This window comes from Pristiophorus japonicus, unplaced genomic scaffold (assembly GCF_044704955.1).
Source record: "Pristiophorus japonicus isolate sPriJap1 unplaced genomic scaffold, sPriJap1.hap1 HAP1_SCAFFOLD_91, whole genome shotgun sequence".
In the NCBI taxonomy this organism is placed as follows: Eukaryota; Metazoa; Chordata; class Chondrichthyes; family Pristiophoridae; genus Pristiophorus; species Pristiophorus japonicus.
In genome coordinates this window covers 819,589-837,085 of record NW_027254835.1, presented here as the reverse complement: position 1 = coordinate 837,085, position 17,497 = coordinate 819,589, and positions in this window count along the sequence as shown.

The following is a 17,497-nucleotide window of genomic DNA, read 5'->3' as shown; positions in this document are numbered from 1 at the left end:
GGAGGGGAGAGTGTCTCAGGGGGAGGGGAGAGTGTCTCGGGGGGAGGGGAGAGTGTCTCAGGGGGAGGGGAGAGTGTCTCAGGGGGAGGGGAGAGTGTCTCAGTGGGAGGGGAGAGTGTCTCAGGGGGAGGGGAGAGTGTCTCAGGGGGAGGGGAGAATGTCCCGGGGGGAGGGGAGAGTGTCCTGGGGGAGGGGAGAGTGTCTCAGGGGGAGGGGAGAGTGTCCCGGGGGGAGGGGAGAGTGTCCCGGGGGGAGGGGAGAGTGTCTCGGGGGGAGGGGAGAGTGTCCCGGGGGGAGGGGAGAGTGTCCCGGGGGGAGGGGAGAGTGTCCCGGGGGAGGGGAGAGTGTCCCGGGGGGAGGGGAGAGTGTCCCGGGGGAGGGGAGAGTGTCCCGGGGGGAGGGGAGAGTGTCTCAGGGGGAGGGGAGAGTGTCCCGGGGGGAGGGGAGAGTGTCCCGGGGGGAGGGGAGAGTGTCCCGGGGGGAGGGGAGAGTGTCTCAGGGGGAGGGAAGAGTGTCCCGGGGGGAGGGGAGAGTGTCTCAGGGGGAGGGGAGAGTGTGCCGGGGGGTAGGAGAGAGTGTCCCGGGGGGAGGGGAGAGTGTCTCGGGGCAGGGGAGACTGTCACGAGGGGAGGGGAGAGTGCCTCAGGGGGAGGGGAGAGTGTCCCGGGGGGAGGGGTGAGTGTTCCGGGGGGAGGGGAGAGTGTTCCGTGGGGAGGGGAGAGTGTCTTATGGGGAGGGGAGAGTGTCCCGGGTGGAGGGGAGAGTGTCCCGGGGGGAGGGGAGAGTGTCCCGGGGGGAGGGGAGAGTGTCCCGGGGGGAGGGGATAGTGTCTCGGGGGGAGGGAAGGGTGTCCCGGGGGGAGGGGAGAGAGTCTCGGGGGGAGGGGAGAGTGTCCCGGGGGGAGGGGAGAGTGTCTCGGGGGGAGGGGAGAGTGTCCCGGGGGGAGGGGAGATTGTCCCGGGGGGAGGGGAGAGTGTCCCGGGGGGAGGGGAGAGTGTCCCGGGGGGAGGGGAGAGTGTCCCGGGGGGAGGGGAGAGTGTCCCGGGGGAAGGGGAGAGTGTCCCGGGTGGAGGGGAGAGTGTCCCGGGGGAGGGGAGAGTGTCCCGGGGGAAGGGGAGAATGTCCCGGGGGAGGGGAGAGTGTCCCGGGGGAAGGGGAGAGTGTCCCGGGTGGAGGGGAGAGTGTCCCGGGGGAAGGGGAGAGTGTCTCGGGGGGAGGGGAGAGTGTCCCGGGGGGAGGGGAGAGTGTCCCGGGGGAAGGGGAGAGTGTCTCGGGTGGAGGGGAGAGTGTCCCGGGGGGAGGGGAGAGTGTCCCGGGGGAAGGGGAGAGTGTCTCGGGTGGAGGGGAGAGTGTCCCGGGGGGAGGGGAGAGTGTCCCGGGGGAAGGGGAGTGTGTCCCGAGGGGAGGGGAGAGTGTCCCGGGGGGAGGGGAGAGTGTCCCGGGGGGTGGGGAGAGTGTCCCGGGGGAAGGGGAGAGTGTCTCGGGGGGAGGGGAGAGTGTCCCGGGGGGAGGGGAGAGTGTCCCGAGGGGAGGGGAGAGTGTCCCGGGGGGAGGGGAGAGTGTCCCATGGGGAGGGGAGAGTGTCCCGGGGGGAGCGGAGAGTGTACCGGGGGAGGGGAGAGTGTCCCGGGGGGAGGGGAGAGTGTCCCGGGGGGAGGGGAGAGTGTCCCGGGGGGAGGGGAGAGTGTCCCGGGGAAGGGGAGAGTGTCCCGGAGGGAGGGGAGAGTGTCCCGGGTGGAGGGGAGAGTGTCCCGGGGGAAGGGGAGAGTGTCCCGGGTGGAGGGGAGAGTGTCCCGGGTGGAGGGGAGAGTGTCCCGGGGGAGGGGAGAGTGTCCCGGGGGAAGGGGAGAGTGTCCCGGGGGAGGGGAGAGTGTCCCGGGGGAAGGGGAGAGTGTCCCGGGTGGAGGGGAGAGTGTCCCGGGGGAAGGGGAGAGTGTCTCGGGGGGAGGGGAGAGTGTCCCGGGGGGAGGGGAGAGTGTCCCGGGGGAAGGGGAGAGTGTCTCGGGTGGAGGGGAGAGTGTCCCGGGGGGAGGGGAGAGTGTCCCGGGGGAAGGGGAGAGTGTCCCGGGGGGAGGGGAGAGTGTCCCGGGGGGAGGGGAGAGTGTACCGGGGGGAGGGGAGAGTGTCCCGGGGGGAGGGGAGAGTGTCTCGGGGGGAGGGGAGAGTGTCCCGGGGGGAGGGGAGAGTGTCCCGGGGGGAGGGGAGAGAGTCTCGGGGGGAGGGGAGAGTGTCCCGGGGGGAGGGGAGAGTGTCTCGGGGGGAGGGGAGAGTGTCCCGGGGGGAGGGGAGAGTGTCCCGGGGGAAGGGGAGAGTGTCCCGGGTGGAGGGGAGAGTGTCCCGGGGGAGGGGAGAGTGTCCCGGGGGAAGGGGAGAGTGTCCCGGGGGAGGGGAGAGTGTCCTGGGGGAAGGGGAGAGTGTCCCGGGTGGAGGGGAGAGTGTCCCGGGGGAAGGGGAGAGTGTCTCGGGGGGAGGGGAGAGTGTCCCGGGGGGAGGGGAGAGTGTCCCGGGGGAAGGGGAGAGTGTCTCGGGTGGAGGGGAGAGTGTCCCGGGGGGAGGGGAGAGTGTCCCGGGGGAAGGGGAGAGTGTCTCGGGTGGAGGGGAGAGTGTCCCGGGGGGAGGGGAGAGTGTCCCGGGGGAAGGGGTGTGTGTCCCGAGGGGAGGGGAGAGTGTCCCGGGGGGAGGGGAGAGTGTCCCGGGGGGAGGGGAGAGTGTCCCGGGGGAAGGGGAGAGTGTCTCGGGTGGAGGGTAGAGTGTCTCGGGGGGAGGGGAGAGTGTCCCGGGGGGAGGGGAGAGTGTCCCGGGGGAGGGGAGAGTGTCCCGGGGGGAGGGGAGAGTGTCCCATGGGGAGGGGAGAGTGTCCCGGGGGGAGGGGAGAGTGTCCCAGGGGGAGGGGAGAGTGTCCCGGGGGGAGGGGAGAGTGTCCCAGGGGGAGGGGAGAGTGTCCCGGGGGGAGGGGAGAGTGTCCCGGGGGAAGGGGAGAGTGTCCCGGGGGAGGGGAGAGTGTCCCGGGGGGAGGGGAGAGTGTCCCGGGTGGAGGGGAGAGTGTCCCGGGGTGAAGGGGAGAGTGTCCCGGGTGGAGGGGAGAGTGTCCCGGGGGGAGGGGAGAGTGTCCCGGGGGAAGGGGAGAGTGTCCCGGGTGGAGGGGAGAGTGTCCCGGGGGAGGAGAGAGTGTCCCGGGGGAAGGGGAGAGTGTCCCGGGGGAGGGGAGAGTGTCCCGGGTGAAGGGGAGAGTGTCCCGGGTGGAGGGGAGAGTGTCCCGGGGGAAGGGGAGAGTGTCTCGGGGGGAGGGGAGAGTGTCCCGGGGGGAGGGGAGAGTGTCCCGGGGGAAGGGGAGAGTGTCGCGGGTGGAGGGGAGAGTGTCCCGGGGGGAGGGGAGAGTGTCCCGGGGGAAGGGGAGAGTGTCCCGGGGGGAGGGGAGAGTGTCCCGAGGGGAGGGGATAGTGTCCCGGGGGGAGGGGAGAGTGTCCCGGGGGGAGGGGAGAGTGTCCCGGGGGGAGGGGAGAGTGTCCCGGGGGGAGGGGAGAGTGTCCCGGGGGGAGGGGAGAGTGTCCCGGGGGGAGGGGAGAGTGTCTCGGGGGGAGGGGAGAGTGTCTTAAGGGGAGGGGAGAGTGTCCCGGGGGGAGGGGTGAGTGTCCCGGGGGGAGGGGAGAGTGTCCCGGGGGGAGGGGAGAGTGTCTCGGGGGGAGGGGAGAGTGTCCCGGGGGAAGGGGAGAGTGTCCCGGGGGAGGGGAGAGTGTCCCGGGGGAAGGGGAGAGTGTCTCGGGGGAGGGGAGAGTGTCTCAGGGGGAGGGGAGAGTCTCCCGAGGGGAGGGGAGAGTGCCTCAGGGGGAGGGGAGAGTGTCTGGAGGGGAGGGGAGAGTGCCTCAGGGGGAGGGGAGAGTGTCCCGGGGGGAGGGGTGAGTGTCCCGGGGGGAGGGTAGAGTGTCCCGGGGAGAGGGGAGAGTGTCCCGGGGGGAGGGGAGAGTGTCCCGGGGGGAGGGGAGAGTGTCCCGGGGGGAGGGGAGAGTGTCCCGGGGGGAGGGAGGAGTGTCCCGGGGGAAGGGAGAGTCTCCCGGCGGAGGGGAGAGTGTCTCAGGGGGAGGGGAGAGTGTCCTGGGGGGAGGGGAGAGTGTCCCGGGGGGAGGGGAGAGTGTCTCGGGGGAGGTGAGAGTGTCCCGGGGGAAGGGGAGAGTGTCTCGGGGGGAGGGGAGAGTGTCCCGGGGAAGGGGAGAGTGTCCCGGGGGAGGGGAGAGTGTCCCGGGGGAGGGGAGAGTGTCCCGGGTGGAGGGGAGAGTGTCCCGGGGGGAGGGTAGAGTGTCCCGGGGGGAGGGGAGAGTGTCTCGGGGGAGGGGAGAGTGTCCCGCGGGAAGGGGAGAGTGTCTCGGGGGGAGGGGAGAGTGTCCCGGGGGAAGGGGAGAGTGTCCCGGGGGAAGGGGAGAGAGTCCCGGGGGAGGGGAGAGTGTCCCGGGGGAAGGGGAGAGTGTCTCGGGGGAGGGGAGAGTGTCTCAGGGGGAGGGGAGAGTGTCCTGGGGGGAGGGGAGAATGTCCCGGGGGGAGGGGAGAGTGTCTCGGGGGAGGGGAGAGTGTCCCGGGGGAAGGGGAGAGTGTCTCGGGGGGAGGGGAGAGTGTCCCGGGGAAGGGGAGAGTGTCCCGGGGGAGGGGAGAGTGTCCCGGGGGAAGGGGAGAGTGTCCCGGGTGGAGGGGAGAGTGTCCCGGGGGGAGGGTAGAGTGTCCCGGGGGGAGGGGAGAGTGTCTCGGGGGAGGGGAGAGTGTCCCGCGGGAAGGGGAGAGTGTCTCGGGGGGAGGGGAGAGTGTCCCGGGGGAAGGGGAGAGTGTCCCGGGGGAAGGGGAGAGTGTCCCGGGGGAGGGGAGAGTGTCCCGGGGGAAGGGGAGAGTGTCTCCGGGGAGGGGAGAGTGTCTCAGGGGGAGGGGAGAGTGTCCCGAGGGGAGGGGAGAGTGCCTCAGGGGGAGGGGAGAGTGTCCCGAGGGGAGGGGAGAGTGACTCAGGGGGAGGGGAGAGTGTCCCGGGGGGAGGGGTGAGTGTCCCGGGGGGAGGGGAGAGTGTCCCGGGGGGAGGGGAGAGTGTCCCGGGGGGAGGGGAGAGTTTCCCGTGGGGAGGGGAGCATGTCCCGGGGGGAGGGGAGAGTGTCCCGGGGGGAGGGGAGAGTGTCCCGGGGGAAGGGAGAGTCTCCCGGGGGAGGGGAGAGTGTCTCAGGGGGATGGGAGAGTGTCCTGGGGGGAGGGGAGAGTGTCCCGGGGGGAGGGGAGAGTGTCTCGGGGGAGGGCAGAATGTCCCGGGGGAAGGGGAGAGTGTCTCGGGGGGAGGGGAGAGCGTCCCGGGGGAAGGGGAGAGTGTCCCGGGGGAGGGGAGAGTGTCCCGGGGGAAGGGGAGAGTGTCCCGGGTGGAGGGGAGAGTGTCCCGGGGGGAGGGGAGAGTGTCCCGGGGGGAGGGGAGAGTGTCCCGGGGGGAGGGGATAGTGTCCCGGGGGGAGGGGAGAGTGTCTCGGGGGGAGGGGGAGAGTGTCCCGGGGGGAGGGGAGAGTGTCCCGGGGGGAGGGGAGAGTGTCCCGGGGGAGGGGAGAGTGTCCCGGGGGGAGGGGAGAGTGTCTCAGGGGGAGGGGAGAGTGACTCAGGGGGAGGGGAGAGTGTCCCGGGGGAGGGGAGAGTGTCCCGGGGGGAGGGGAGAGTGTCTCAGGGGGAGGGGAGAGTGTCCCGGGGGGAGGGGAGAGTGTCCCGGGGGGAGGGGAGAGTGTCCCGGGGGGAGGGGAGAGTGTCCCTGGGGGAGGGGAGAGTGTCCCGGGGGGAGGGGAGGGGTGAGTGTCCCGGGGGAGGGGAGACTGTACCGAGGGGAGGGGAGAGTGCCTCAGGGGGAGGGGAGAGTGTCCCGGGGGGAGGGGAGAGTGTCCCGGGGGGAGGGGAGATTGTCTCAGGGGGAGGGGAGAGTGTGCCGGGGGGTAGGAGAGAGTGTCCCGGGGGGAGGGGAGAGTGTCTCGGGGGAGGGGAGACTGTCCCGAGGGGAGGGGAGAGTGCCTCAGGGGGAGGGGAGAGTGTCCCGGGGGGAGGGGTGAGTGTTCCGGGGGGAGGGGAGAGTGTCCCGTGGGGAGGGGAGAGTGTCCCGGGGGGAGGGGAGAGTGTCCCGGGGGGAGGGGAGAGTGTCTCGGGGGGAGGGGAGAGTGTCTCGGGGGGAGGGGTGAGTGTCCCGGGGGGAGGGGAGAGTGTCCCGGGGGAAGGGGAGAGTGTCCCGGGGGAAGGGGAGAGTGTCCCGGGGGAGGGGAGAGTGTCCCGGGGGAAGGGGAGAGTGTCTCCGGGGAGGGGAGAGTGTCTCAGGGGGAGGGGAGAGTGTCCCGAGGGGAGGGGAGAGTGCCTCAGGGGGAGGGGAGAGTGTCCCGAGGGGAGGGGAGAGTGCCTCAGGGGGAGGGGAGAGTGTCCCGGGGGGAGGGGTGAGTGTCCCGGGGGGAGGGGAGAGTGTCCCGGGGGGAGGGGAGAGTGTCCCGGGGGGAGGGGAGAGTGTCCCGTGGGGAGGGGAGCATGTCCCGGGGGGAGGGGAGAGTGTCCCGGGGGGAGGGGAGAGTGTCCCGGGGGAAGGGAGAGTCTCCCGGGGGAGGGGAGAGTGTCTCAGGGGGAGGGGAGAGTGTCCTGGGGGGAGGGGAGAGTGTCCCGGGGGGAGGGGAGAGTGTCTCGGGGGAGGGCAGAATGTCCCGGGGGAAGGGGAGAGTGTCTCGGGGGGAGGGGAGAGTGTCCCGGGGGAAGGGGAGAGTGTCCCGGGGGAAGGGGAGAGTGTCCCGGGGGAAGGGGAGAGTGTCCCGGGTGGAGGGGAGAGTGTCCCGGGGGGAGGGGAGAGTGTCCCGGGGGGAGGGGAGAGTGTCCCGGGGGGAGGGGATAGTGTCCCGGGGGGAGGGGAGAGTGTCTCGGGGGGAGGGGAGAGTGTCCCGGGGGGAGGGGAGAGTGTCCCGGGGGGAGGGGAGAGTGTCCCGGGGGAGGGGAGAGTGTCCCGGGGGGAGGGGAGAGTGTCTCAGGGGGAGGGGAGAGTGACTCAGGGGGAGGGGAGAGTGTCCCGGGGGAGGGGAGAGTGTCTCAGGTGGAGGGGAGAGAGTCCCGGGGGGAGGGGAGAGTGTCCCGGGGGGAGGGGAGAGTGTCTCAGGGGGAGGGGAGAGTGTCTCAGGGGGAAGGGAGAGTGTCTCAGGGGGATGGGAGAGTGTCCCGGGGGGAGGGGAGAGTGTCCCGGGGGGAGGGGAGAGTGTCCCGGGGGGAGGGGAGAGTGTCTCAGGGGGAGGGGAGAGTGTCCCGGGGGGAGGGGAGAGTCTCCCGGGGGAGGGGAGAGTGTCCCGGGGGGAGGGGAGAGTGTCTCAGGGGGAGGGGAGAGTGTCCCGGGGGGAGGGGAGAGTGTCCCGGGGGGAGGGGAGAGTGTCCCGGGGGGAGGGGAGAGTGTCCCTGGGGGAGGGGAGAGTGTCCCGGGGGGAGGGGAGGGGTGAGTGTCCCGGGGGAGGGGAGAGTGCCTCAGGGGGAGGGGAGAGTGTCCCGGGGGGGAGGGGAGAGTGTCCCGGGGGGAGGGGAGATTGTCTCAGGGGGAGGGGAGAGTGTGCCGGGGGGTAGGAGAGAGTGTCCCGGGGGGAGGGGAGAGTGTCTCGGGGGAGGGGAGACTGTCCCGAGGGGAGGGGAGAGTGCCTCAGGGGGAGGGGAGAGTGTCCCGGGGGGAGGGGTGAGTGTTCCGGGGGGAGGGGAGAGTGTCCCGTGGGGAGGGGAGAGTGTCTCAGGGGGAGGGGAGAGTGTCCCGGGGGGAGGGGAGAGTGTTCCGGGGGGAGGGGAGAGTGTCTCGGGGGGAGGGGTGAGTGTCCCGGGGGGAGGGGAGAGTGTCCCGGGTGGAGGGGAGAGTGTCCCGGGGGAAGGGGAGAGTGTCTCGGGGGGAGGGGAGAGTGTCCCGGGGGGAGGGGAGAGTGTCCCGGGGGAAGGGGAGAGTGTCTCGGGTGGAGGGGAGAGTGTCCCGGGGGGAGGGGAGAGTGTCCCGGGGGAAGGGGAGAGTGTCTCGGGTGGAGGGGAGAGTGTCCAGGGGGGAGGGGAGAGTGTCCCGGGGGAAGGGGAGTGTGTCCCGAGGGGAGGGGAGAGTGTCCCGGGGGGAGGGGAGAGTGTCCCGGGGGGAGTGGAGAGTGTCCCGGGGGGAGGGGAGAGTGTCCCGGGGGGAGGGGAGAGTGTCCCGGGGGGAGGGGATAGTGTCCCGGGGGGAGGGGAGAGTGTCTCGGGGGGAGGGGAGAGTGTCCCGGGGGGAGGGGAGAGTGTCCCGGGGGGAGGGGAGAGTGTCCCGGGGGAGGGGAGAGTGTCCCGGGGGGAGGGGAGAGTGTCTCAGGGGGAGGGGAGAGGGACTCAGGGGGAGGGGAGAGTGTCCCGGGGGAGGGGAGAGTGTCTCAGGTGGAGGGGAGAGAGTCCCGGGGGGAGGGGAGAGTGTCCCGGGGGGAGGGGAGAGTGTCTCAGGGGGAGGGGAGAGTGTCTCAGGGGGAAGGGAGAGTGTCTCAGGGGGATGGGAGAGTGTCCCGGGGGGAGGGGAGAGTGTCCCGGGGGGAGGGGAGAGTGTCCCGGGGGGAGGGGAGAGTGTCTCAGGGGGAGGGGAGAGTGTCCCGGGGGGAGGGGAGAGTCTCCCGGGGGAGGGGAGAGTGTCCCGGGGGGAGGGGAGAGTGTCTCAGGGGGAGGGGAGAGTGTCCCGGGGGGAGGGGAGAGTGTCCCGGGGGGAGGGGAGAGTGTCCCGGGGGGAGGGGAGAGTGTCCCTGGGGGAGGGGAGAGTGTCCCGGGGGGAGGGGAGGGGTGAGTGTCCCGGGGGAGGGGAGACTGTACCGAGGGGAGGGGAGAGTGCCTCAGCGGGAGGGGAGAGTGTCCCGGGGGGGAGGGGAGAGTGTCCCGGGGGGAGGGGAGATTGTCTCAGGGGGAGGGGAGAGTGTGCCGGGGGGTAGGAGAGTCTCGGGGGAGGGGAGACTGTCCCGAGGGGAGGGGAGAGTGCCTCAGGGGGAGGGGAGAGTGTCCCGGGGGGAGGGGTGAGTGTTCCGGGGGGAGGGGAGAGTGTCCCGTGGGGAGGGGAGAGTGTCTCAGGGGGAGGGGAGAGTGTCCCGGGGGGAGGGGAGAGTGTTCCGGGGGGAGGGGAGAGTGTCTCGGGGGGAGGGGTGAGTGTCCCGGGGGGAGGGGAGAGTGTCCCGGGTGGAGGGGAGAGTGTCCCGGGGGAAGGGGAGAGTGTCTCGGGGGGAGGGGAGAGTGTCCCGGGGGGAGGGGAGAGTGTCCCGGGGGAAGGGGAGAGTGTCTCGGGTGGAGGGGAGAGTGTCCCGGGGGGAGGGGAGAGTGTCCCGGGGGAAGGGGAGAGTGTCTCGGGTGGAGGGGAGAGTGTCCAGGGGGGAGGGGAGAGTGTCCCGGGGGAAGGGGAGTGTGTCCCGAGGGGAGGGGAGAGTGTCCCGGGGGGAGGGGAGAGTGTCCCGGGGGGAGTGGAGAGTGTCCCGGGGGGAGGGGAGAGTGTCTCGGGGGGAGGGGAGAGTGTCCCGGGGGGAGGGGAGAGTGTCCCGGGGGGAGGGGAGAGTGTCCCGGGGGGAGGGGAGAGTGTCCCGGGGGGAGGGGAGAGTGTCCCGGGTGGAGGGGAGAGTGTCTCGGGGGGAGGGGAGAGTGTTCCGGGGGGAGGGGAGAGTGTCCCGGGGGGAGGGGAGAGTGTCCCGGGGGGAGGGGAGAGTGTCTCGGGGGGAGGGGAGGGTGTCCCGGGGGGAGAGGAGAGAGTCTCGGGGGGAGGGGAGAGTGTCCCGGGGGGAGGGGAGAGTGTCTCGGGGGGAGGGGAGAGTGTCCCGGGGGGAGGGGAGATTGTCCCGGGGGGAGGGGAGAGTGTCCCGGGTGGAGGGGAGAGTGTCCCGGGGGGAGGGGAGAGTGTCCCGGGGGGAGGGGAGAGTGTCCCGGGGGGAGGGGAGAGTGTCCCGTGGGGAGGGGAGAGTGTCCCGGGGGGAGGGGAGAGTGTCCCGGGGGAAGGGAGAGTCTCCCGGGGGAGGGGAGAGTGTCTCAGGGGGAGGGGAGAGTGTCCTGGGGGGAGGGGAGAGTGTCCCGGGGGAAGGGGAGAGTGTCCCGGGTGGAGGGGAGAGTGTCCCGGGGGGAGGGGAGAGTGTCCCGGGGGGAGGGGAGAGTGTCCCGGGGGGAGGGGAGAGTGTCCCGGGGGGAGGGGAGAGTGTCCCGGGGGGAGGGGAGAGTGTCTCGGGGGGAGGGGAGAGTGTCCCGGGGGGAGGGGAGAGTGTCCCGGGGGAGGGGAGAGTGTCCCGGGGGGAGGGGAGAGTGTCTCAGGGGGAGGGGAGAGTGACTCAGGGGGAGGGGAGAGTGTCCCGGGGGAGGGGAGAGTGTCTCAGGTGGAGGGGAGAGAGTCCCGGGGGGAGGGGAGAGTGTCCCGGGAGGAGGGGAGAGTGTCTCAGGGGGAGGGGAGAGTGTCCCGGGGGGAGGGGAGAGTGTCCCGGGGGAAGGGGAGAGTGTCCCGGGGGAGGGGAGAGTGTCTCAGGGGGAAGGGAGAGTGTCTCAGGGGGATGGGAGAGTGTCCCGGGGGGAGGGGAGAGTGTCCCGGGGGGAGGGGAGAGTGTCCCGGGGGGAGGGGAGAGTGTCTCAGGGGGAGGGGAGAGTGTCCCGGGGGGAGGGGAGAGTCTCCCGGGGGAGGGGAGAGTGTCCCGGGGGGAGGGGAGAGTGTCTCAGGGGGAGGGGAGAGTGTCCCGGGGGGAGGGGAGAGTGTCCCGGGGGGAGGGGAGAGTGTCCCGGGGGGAGGGGAGAGTGTCCCTGGGGGAGGGGAGAGTGTCCCGGGGGGAGGGGAGGGGTGAGTGTCCCGGGGGAGGGGAGACTGTACCGAGGGGAGGGGAGAGTGCCTCAGGGGGAGGGGAGAGTGTCCCGGGGGGAGGGGAGAGTGTCCCGGGGGGAGGGGAGAGTGTCTCAGGGGGAGGGGAGAGTGTGCCGGGGGGTAGGAGAGAGTGTCCCGGGGGGAGGGGAGAGTGTCTCGGGGGAGGGGAGACTGTCCCGAGGGGAGGGGAGAGTGCCTCAGGGGGAGGGGAGAGTGTCCCGGGGGGAGGGGTGAGTGTTCCGGGGGGAGGGGAGAGTGTCCCGTGGGGAGGGGAGAGTGTCTCAGGGGGAGGGGAGAGTGTCCCGGGGGGAGGGGAGAGTGTCCCGGGGGGAGGGGAGAGTGTCTCGGGGGGAGGGGTGAGTGTCCCGGGGGGAGGGGAGAGTGTCCCGGGTGGAGGGGAGAGTGTCCCGGGGGAAGGGGAGAGTGTCTCGGGGGGAGGGGAGAGTGTCCCGGGGGGAGGGGAGAGTGTCCCGGGGGAAGGGGAGAGTGTCTCGGGTGGAGGGGAGAGTGTCCCGGGGGGAGGGGAGAGTGTCCCGGGGGAAGGGGAGAGTGTCCCGGGGGAAGGGGAGAGTGTCCCGTGTGGAGGGGAGAGTGTCCCGGGGGAGGGGAGAGTGTCCCGGGGGAAGTGGAGAGTGTCTCGGGTGGAGGGGAGAGTGTCCAGGGGGGAGGGGAGAGTGTCCCGGGGGAAGGGGAGTGTGTCCCGAGGGGAGGGGAGAGTGTCCCGGGGGGAGGGGAGAGTGTCCCGGGGGGAGTGGAGAGTGTCCCGGGGGGAGGGGAGAGTGTCTCGGGGGGAGGGGAGAGTGTCCCGGGGGGAGGGGAGAGTGTCCCGGGGGGAGGGGAGAGTGTCCCGGGGGGAGGGGAGAGTGTCCCGGGGGGAGGGGAGAGTGTCCCGGGTGGAGGGGAGAGTGTCTCGGGGGGAGGGGAGAGTGCCTTATGGGGAGGGGAGAGTGTCCCGGGTGGAGGGGAGAGTGTCCCGGGGGGAGGGGAGAGTGTCCCGGGGGGAGGGGAGAGTGTCTCGGGGGGAGGGGAGGGTGTCCCGGGGGGAGAGGAGAGAGTCTCGGGGGGAGGGGAGAGTGTCCCGGGGGGAGGGGAGAGTGTCTCGGGGGGAGGGGAGAGTGTCCCGGGGGGAGGGGAGATTGTCCCGGGGGGAGGGGAGAGTGTCCCGGGTGGAGGGGAGAGTGTCCCGGGGGGAGGGGAGAGTGTCCCGGGGGGAGGGGAGAGTGTCCCGGGGGGAGGGGAGAGTGTCCCGTGGGGAGGGGAGAGTGTCCCGGGGGGAGGGGAGAGTGTCCCGGGGGAAGGGAGAGTCTCCCGGGGGAGGGGAGAGTGTCTCAGGGGGAGGGGAGAGTGTCCTGGGGGGAGGGGAGAGTGTCCCGGGGGGAGGGGAGAGTGTCTCGGGGGAGGGCAGAATGTCCCGGGGGAAGGGGAGAGTGTCTCGGGGGGAGGGGAGAGTGTCCCGGGGAAGGGGAGAGTGTCCCGGGGGAGGGGAGAGTGTCCCGGGGGAAGGGGAGAGTGTCCCGGGTGGAGGGGAGAGTGTCCCGGGGGGAGGGGAGAGTGTCCCGGGGGGAGGGGAGAGTGTCCCGGGGGGAGGGGAGAGTGTCCCGGGGGGAGGGGAGAGTGTCTCGGGGGGAGGGGAGAGTGTCCCGGGGGGAGGGGAGAGTGTCCCGGGGGGAGGGGAGAGTGTCCCGGGGGAGGGGAGAGTTTCCCGGGGGGAGGGGAGAGTGTCTCAGGGGGAGGGGAGAGTGACTCAGGGGGAGGGGAGAGTGTCCCGGGGGAGGGGAGAGTGTCTCAGGTGGAGGGGAGAGAGTCCCGGGGGGAGGGGAGAGTGTCCCGGGAGGAGGGGAGAGTGTCTCAGGGGGAGGGGAGAGTGTCCCGGGGGGAGGGGAGAGTGTCCCGGGGGAAGGGGAGAGTGTCCCGGGGGAGGGGAGAGTGTCTCAGGGGGAAGGGAGAGTGTCTCAGGGGGATGGGAGAGTGTCCCGGGGGGAGGGGAGAGTGTCCCGGGGGGAGGGGAGAGTGTCCCGGGGGGAGGGGAGAGTGTCTCAGGGGGAGGGGAGAGTGTCCCGGGGGGAGGGGAGAGTCTCCCGGGGGAGGGGAGAGTGTCCCGGGGGGAGGGGAGAGTGTCTCAGGGGGAGGGGAGAGTGTCCCGGGGGGAGGGGAGAGTGTCCCGGGGGGAGGGGAGAGTGTCCCGGGGGGAGGGGAGAGTGTCCCGGGGGGAGGGGAGAGTGTCTCGGGGGGAGGGGTGAGTGTCCCTGGGGGAGGGGAGAGTGTCCCGGGGGGAGGGGAGGGGTGAGTGTCCCGGGGGAGGGGAGACTGTACCGAGGGGAGGGGAGAGTGCCTCAGGGGGAGGGGAGAGTGTCCCGGGGGGAGGGGAGAGTGTCCCGGGGGGAGGGGAGAGTGTCTCAGGGGGAGGGGAGAGTGTGCCGGGGGGTAGGAGAGAGTGTCCCGGGGGGAGGGGAGAGTGTCTCGGGGGAGGGGAGACTGTCCCGAGGGGAGGGGAGAGTGCCTCAGGGGGAGGGGAGAGTGTCCCGGGGGGAGGGGTGAGTGTTCCGGGGGGAGGGGAGAGTGTCCCGTGGGGAGGGGAGAGTGTCTCAGGGGGAGGGGAGAGTGTCCCGGGGGGAGGGGAGAGTGTCCCGGGGGGAGGGGAGAGTGTCTCGGGGGGAGGGGTGAGTGTCCCGGGGGGAGGGGAGAGTGTCCCGGGTGGAGGGGAGAGTGTCCCGGGGGAAGGGGAGAGTGTCTCGGGGGGAGGGGAGAGTGTCCCGGGGGGAGGGGAGAGTGTCCCGGGGGAAGGGGAGAGTGTCTCGGGTGGAGGGGAGAGTGTCCCGGGGGGAGGGGAGAGTGTCCCGGGGGAAGGGGAGAGTGTCTCGGGTGGAGGGGAGAGTGTCCAGGGGGGAGGGGAGAGTGTCCCGGGGGAAGGGGAGTGTGTCCCGAGGGGAGGGGAGAGTGTCCCGGGGAGAGGGGAGAGTGTCCCGGGGGGAGTGGAGAGTGTCCCGGGGGGAGGGGAGAGTGTCTCGGGGGGAGGGGAGAGTGTCCCGGGGGGAGGGGAGAGTGTCCCGGGGGGAGGGGAGAGTGTCCCGGGGGGAGGGGAGAGTGTCCCGGGGGGAGGGGAGAGTGTCCCGGGTGGAGGGGAGAGTGTCTCGGGATGAGGGGAGAGTGCCTTATGGGGAGGGGAGAGTGTCCCGGGTGGAGGGGAGAGTGTCCCGGGGGGAGGGGAGAGTGTCCCGGGGGGAGGGGAGAGTGTCCCGGGGGGAGGGGAGAGTGTCTCGGGGGGAGGGGAGGGTGTCCCGGGGGGAGAGGAGAGAGTCTCGGGGGGAGGGGAGAGTGTCCCGGGGGGAGGGGAGAGTGTCTCGGGGGGAGGGGAGAGTGTCCCGGGGGGAGGGGAGATTGTCCCGGGGGGAGGGGAGAGTGTCCCGGGTGGAGGGGAGAGTGTCCCGGGGGGAGGGGAGAGTGTCCCGGGGGGAGGGGAGAGTGTCCCGGGGGGAGGGGAGAGTGTCCCGGGGGAAGGGGAGAGTGTCCCGGGTGGAGGGGAGAGTGTCCCGGGGGAGGGGAGAGTGTCCCGGGGGAAGTGGAGAGTGTCCCGGGGGAGGGGAGAGTGTCCCGGGGGAATGGGAGAGTGTCACGGGTGGAGGGGAGAGTGTCCCGGGGGAAGGGGAGAGTGTCTCGGGGGGAGGGGAGAGTGTCCCGGGGGGAGGGGAGAGTGTCCCGGGGGGGGGAGAGTGTTCCGGGGGGAGGGGAGATTGTCTCGGGGGGAGGGGAGAGTGTCCCGGGCGAGGGGAGAGTGTCCCGGGGGAGGGGAGAGTGTCTCGGGGGGAGGGGAGAGTGTCCCGAGAGGAGGGGAGGGTAGAGTGTCCCGGGGGGAGGGGAGAGTGTCTCAGGGGGAGGGGAGAGTGCCCCAGGTGAGGGGAAAGTGTACCGGGGGGAGGGGAGAGTGTCTCGGGTGGAGGGGAGAGTGTCTCGGGGGGAGGGGAGAGTGTCCCGGGGGGAGGGGAGAGTGTCCCGAGGGGAGGGGAGAGTGTCCCGGGGGGAGGGGAGAGTGTCCCATGGGGAGGGGAGAGTGTCCCGGGGGGAGGGGAGACTGTCCCGGGGGAGGGGAGAGTGTCCCGGGGGGAGGGGAGAGTGTCCCGGGGGGAGGGGAGAGTGTCCCGGGGGCAGGGGAGAGTGTCCCGGGGGAAGGGGAGAGTGTCCCGGGGGAGGGGAGAGTGTCCCGGGGGGAGGGGAGAGTGTCCCGGGTGGAGGGGAGAGTGTCCCGGGGTAAGGGGAGAGTGTCCCGGGTGGAGGGGAGAGTGTCCCGGGGGGAGGGGAGAGTGTCCCGGGGGAAGGGGAGAGTGTCCCGGGTGGAGGGGAGAGTGTCCCGGGGGAGGGGAGAGTGTCCCGGGGGAAGGGGAGAGTGTCCCGGGGGAGGGGAGAGTGTCCCGGGGGAAGGGGAGAGTGTCCCGGGTGGAGGGGAGAGTGTCCCGGGGGAAGGGGAGAGTGTCTCGGGGGGAGGGGAGAGTGTCCCGGGGGGAGGGGAGAGTGTCCCGGGGGAAGGGGAGAGTGTCTCGGGTGGAGGGGAGAGTGTCCCGGGGGGAGGGGAGAGTGTCCCGGGGGAAGGGGAGAGTGTCCCGGGGGGAGGGGAGAGTGTCCCGGGGGGAGGGGAGAGTGTCCCGGGGGGAGGGGAGAGTGTCCCGGGGGGAGGGGAGAGTGTCCCGGGGGGAGGGGAGAGTGTCCCGGGGGGAGGGGAGAGAGTCTCGGGGGGAGGGGAGAGTGTCCCGGGGGGAGGGGAGAGTGTCTCGGGGGGAGGGGAGAGTGTCCCGGGGGGAGGGGAGATTGTCCCGGGGGGAGGGGAGAGTGTCCCGGGGGGAGGGGAGAGTGTCCCGGGGGGAGGGGAGAGTGTCCCGGGGGGAGGGGAGAGTGTCCCGGGGGGAGGGGAGAGTGTCCCGGGGGTAGGGGAGAGTGTCCCGGGTGGAGGGGAGAGTGTCCCGGGGGAGGGGAGAGTGTCCCGGGGGAAGGGGAGAGTGTCCCGGGGGAGGGGAGAGTGTCCCGGGGGAAGGGGAGAGTGTCCCGGGTGGAGGGGAGAGTGTCCCGGGGGAAGGGGAGAGTGTCTCGGGGGGAGGGGAGAGTGTCCCGGGGGGAGGGGAGAGTGTCCCGGGGGAAGGGGAGAGTGTCTCGGGTGGAGGGGAGAGTGTCCCGGGGGGAGGGGAGAGTGTCCCGGGGGAAGGGGAGAGTTTCTCGGGTGGAGGGGAGAGTGTCCCGGGGGGAGGGGAGTGTGTCCCGGGGGGAGGGGAGAGTGTCCCGGGGGGAGGGGAGAGTGTCCCGGGGGAAGGGGAGAGTGTCTCGGGTGGAGGGGAGAGTGTCTCGGGGGGAGGGGAGAGTGTCCCGGGGGGAGGGGAGAGTGTCCCGGGGGGAGGGGAGAGTGTCCCGGGGGGAGGGGAGAGTGTCCCATGGGGAGGGGAGAGTGTCCCGGGGGGAGGGGAGAGTGTCCCGGGGGGAGGGGAGAGTGTCCCGGGGGGAGGAGAGAGTGTCCCAGGGGGAGGGGAGAGTGTCCCGGGGGGAGGGGAGAGTGTCCCGGGGGAAGGGGAGAGTGTCCCGGGTGGAGGGGAGAGTGTCCCGGGGGGAGGGGAGAGTGTCCCGGGGGAAGGGGAGAGTGTCCCGGGTGGAGGGGAGAGTGTCCCGGGGGAGGGGAGAGTGTCCCGGGGGAAGGGGAGAGTGTCCCGGGGGAGGGGAGAGTGTCCCGGGGGAAGGGGAGAGTGTCCCGGGTGGAGGGGAGAGTGTCCCGGGGGAAGGGGAGAGTGTCTCGGGGGGAGGGGAGAGTGTCCCGGGGGGAGGGGAGAGTGTCCCGGGGGAAGGGGAGATTGTCTCGGTGGAGGGGAGAGTGTCCCGTGGGGAGGGGAGAGTGTCCCGGGGGAAGGGGAGAGTGTCCCGGGGGGAGGGGAGAGTGTCCCGGGGGGAGGGGAGAGTGTCCCGGGGGGAGGGGAGAGTTGTCCCGGGGGGAGGGGAGAGTGTCCCGGGGGGAGGGGAGAGTGTCCCGGGGGGAGGGGAGAGTGTCCCGGGGGGAGGGGAGAGTGTCCCGGGGGGAGGGGAGAGTGTCTCGGGGGGAGGGGAGAGTGTCTTAAGGGGAGGGGAGAGTGTCCCGGGGGGAGGGGTGAGTGTCCCGGGGGGAGGGGAGAGTGTCCCGGGGGGAGGGGAGAGTGTCTCGGGGGGAGGGGAGAGTGTCCCGGGGGAAGGGGAGAGTGTCCCGGGGGAGGGGAGAGTGTCCCGGGGGAAGACGAGAGTGTCTCGGGGGAGGGGAGAGTGTCTCAGGGGGAGGGGAGAGTGTCCCGAGGGGAGGGGAGAGTGCCTCAGGGGGAGGGGAGAGTGTCTGGAGGGGAGGGGAGAGTGCCTCAGGGGGAGGGGAGAGTGTCCCGGGGGGAGGGGTGAGTGTCCCGGGGGGAGGGTAGAGTGTCCCGGGGGGAGGGGAGAGTGTCCCGGGGGGAGGGGAGAGTGTCCCGGGGGGAGGGGAGAGTGTCCCGGGGGGAGGGGAGAGTGTCCCGGGGGGAGGGAGGAGTGTCCCGGGGGAAGGGAGAGTCTCCCGGGGGAGGGGAGAGTGTCTCAGGGGGAGGGGAGAGTGTCCTGGGGGGAGGGGAGAGTGTCCCGGGGGGAGTGGAGAGTGTCTCGGGGGGAGGGGAGGGTGTCCCGGGGGAAGGGGAGAGTGTCTCGGGGGGAGGGGAGAGTGTCCCGGGG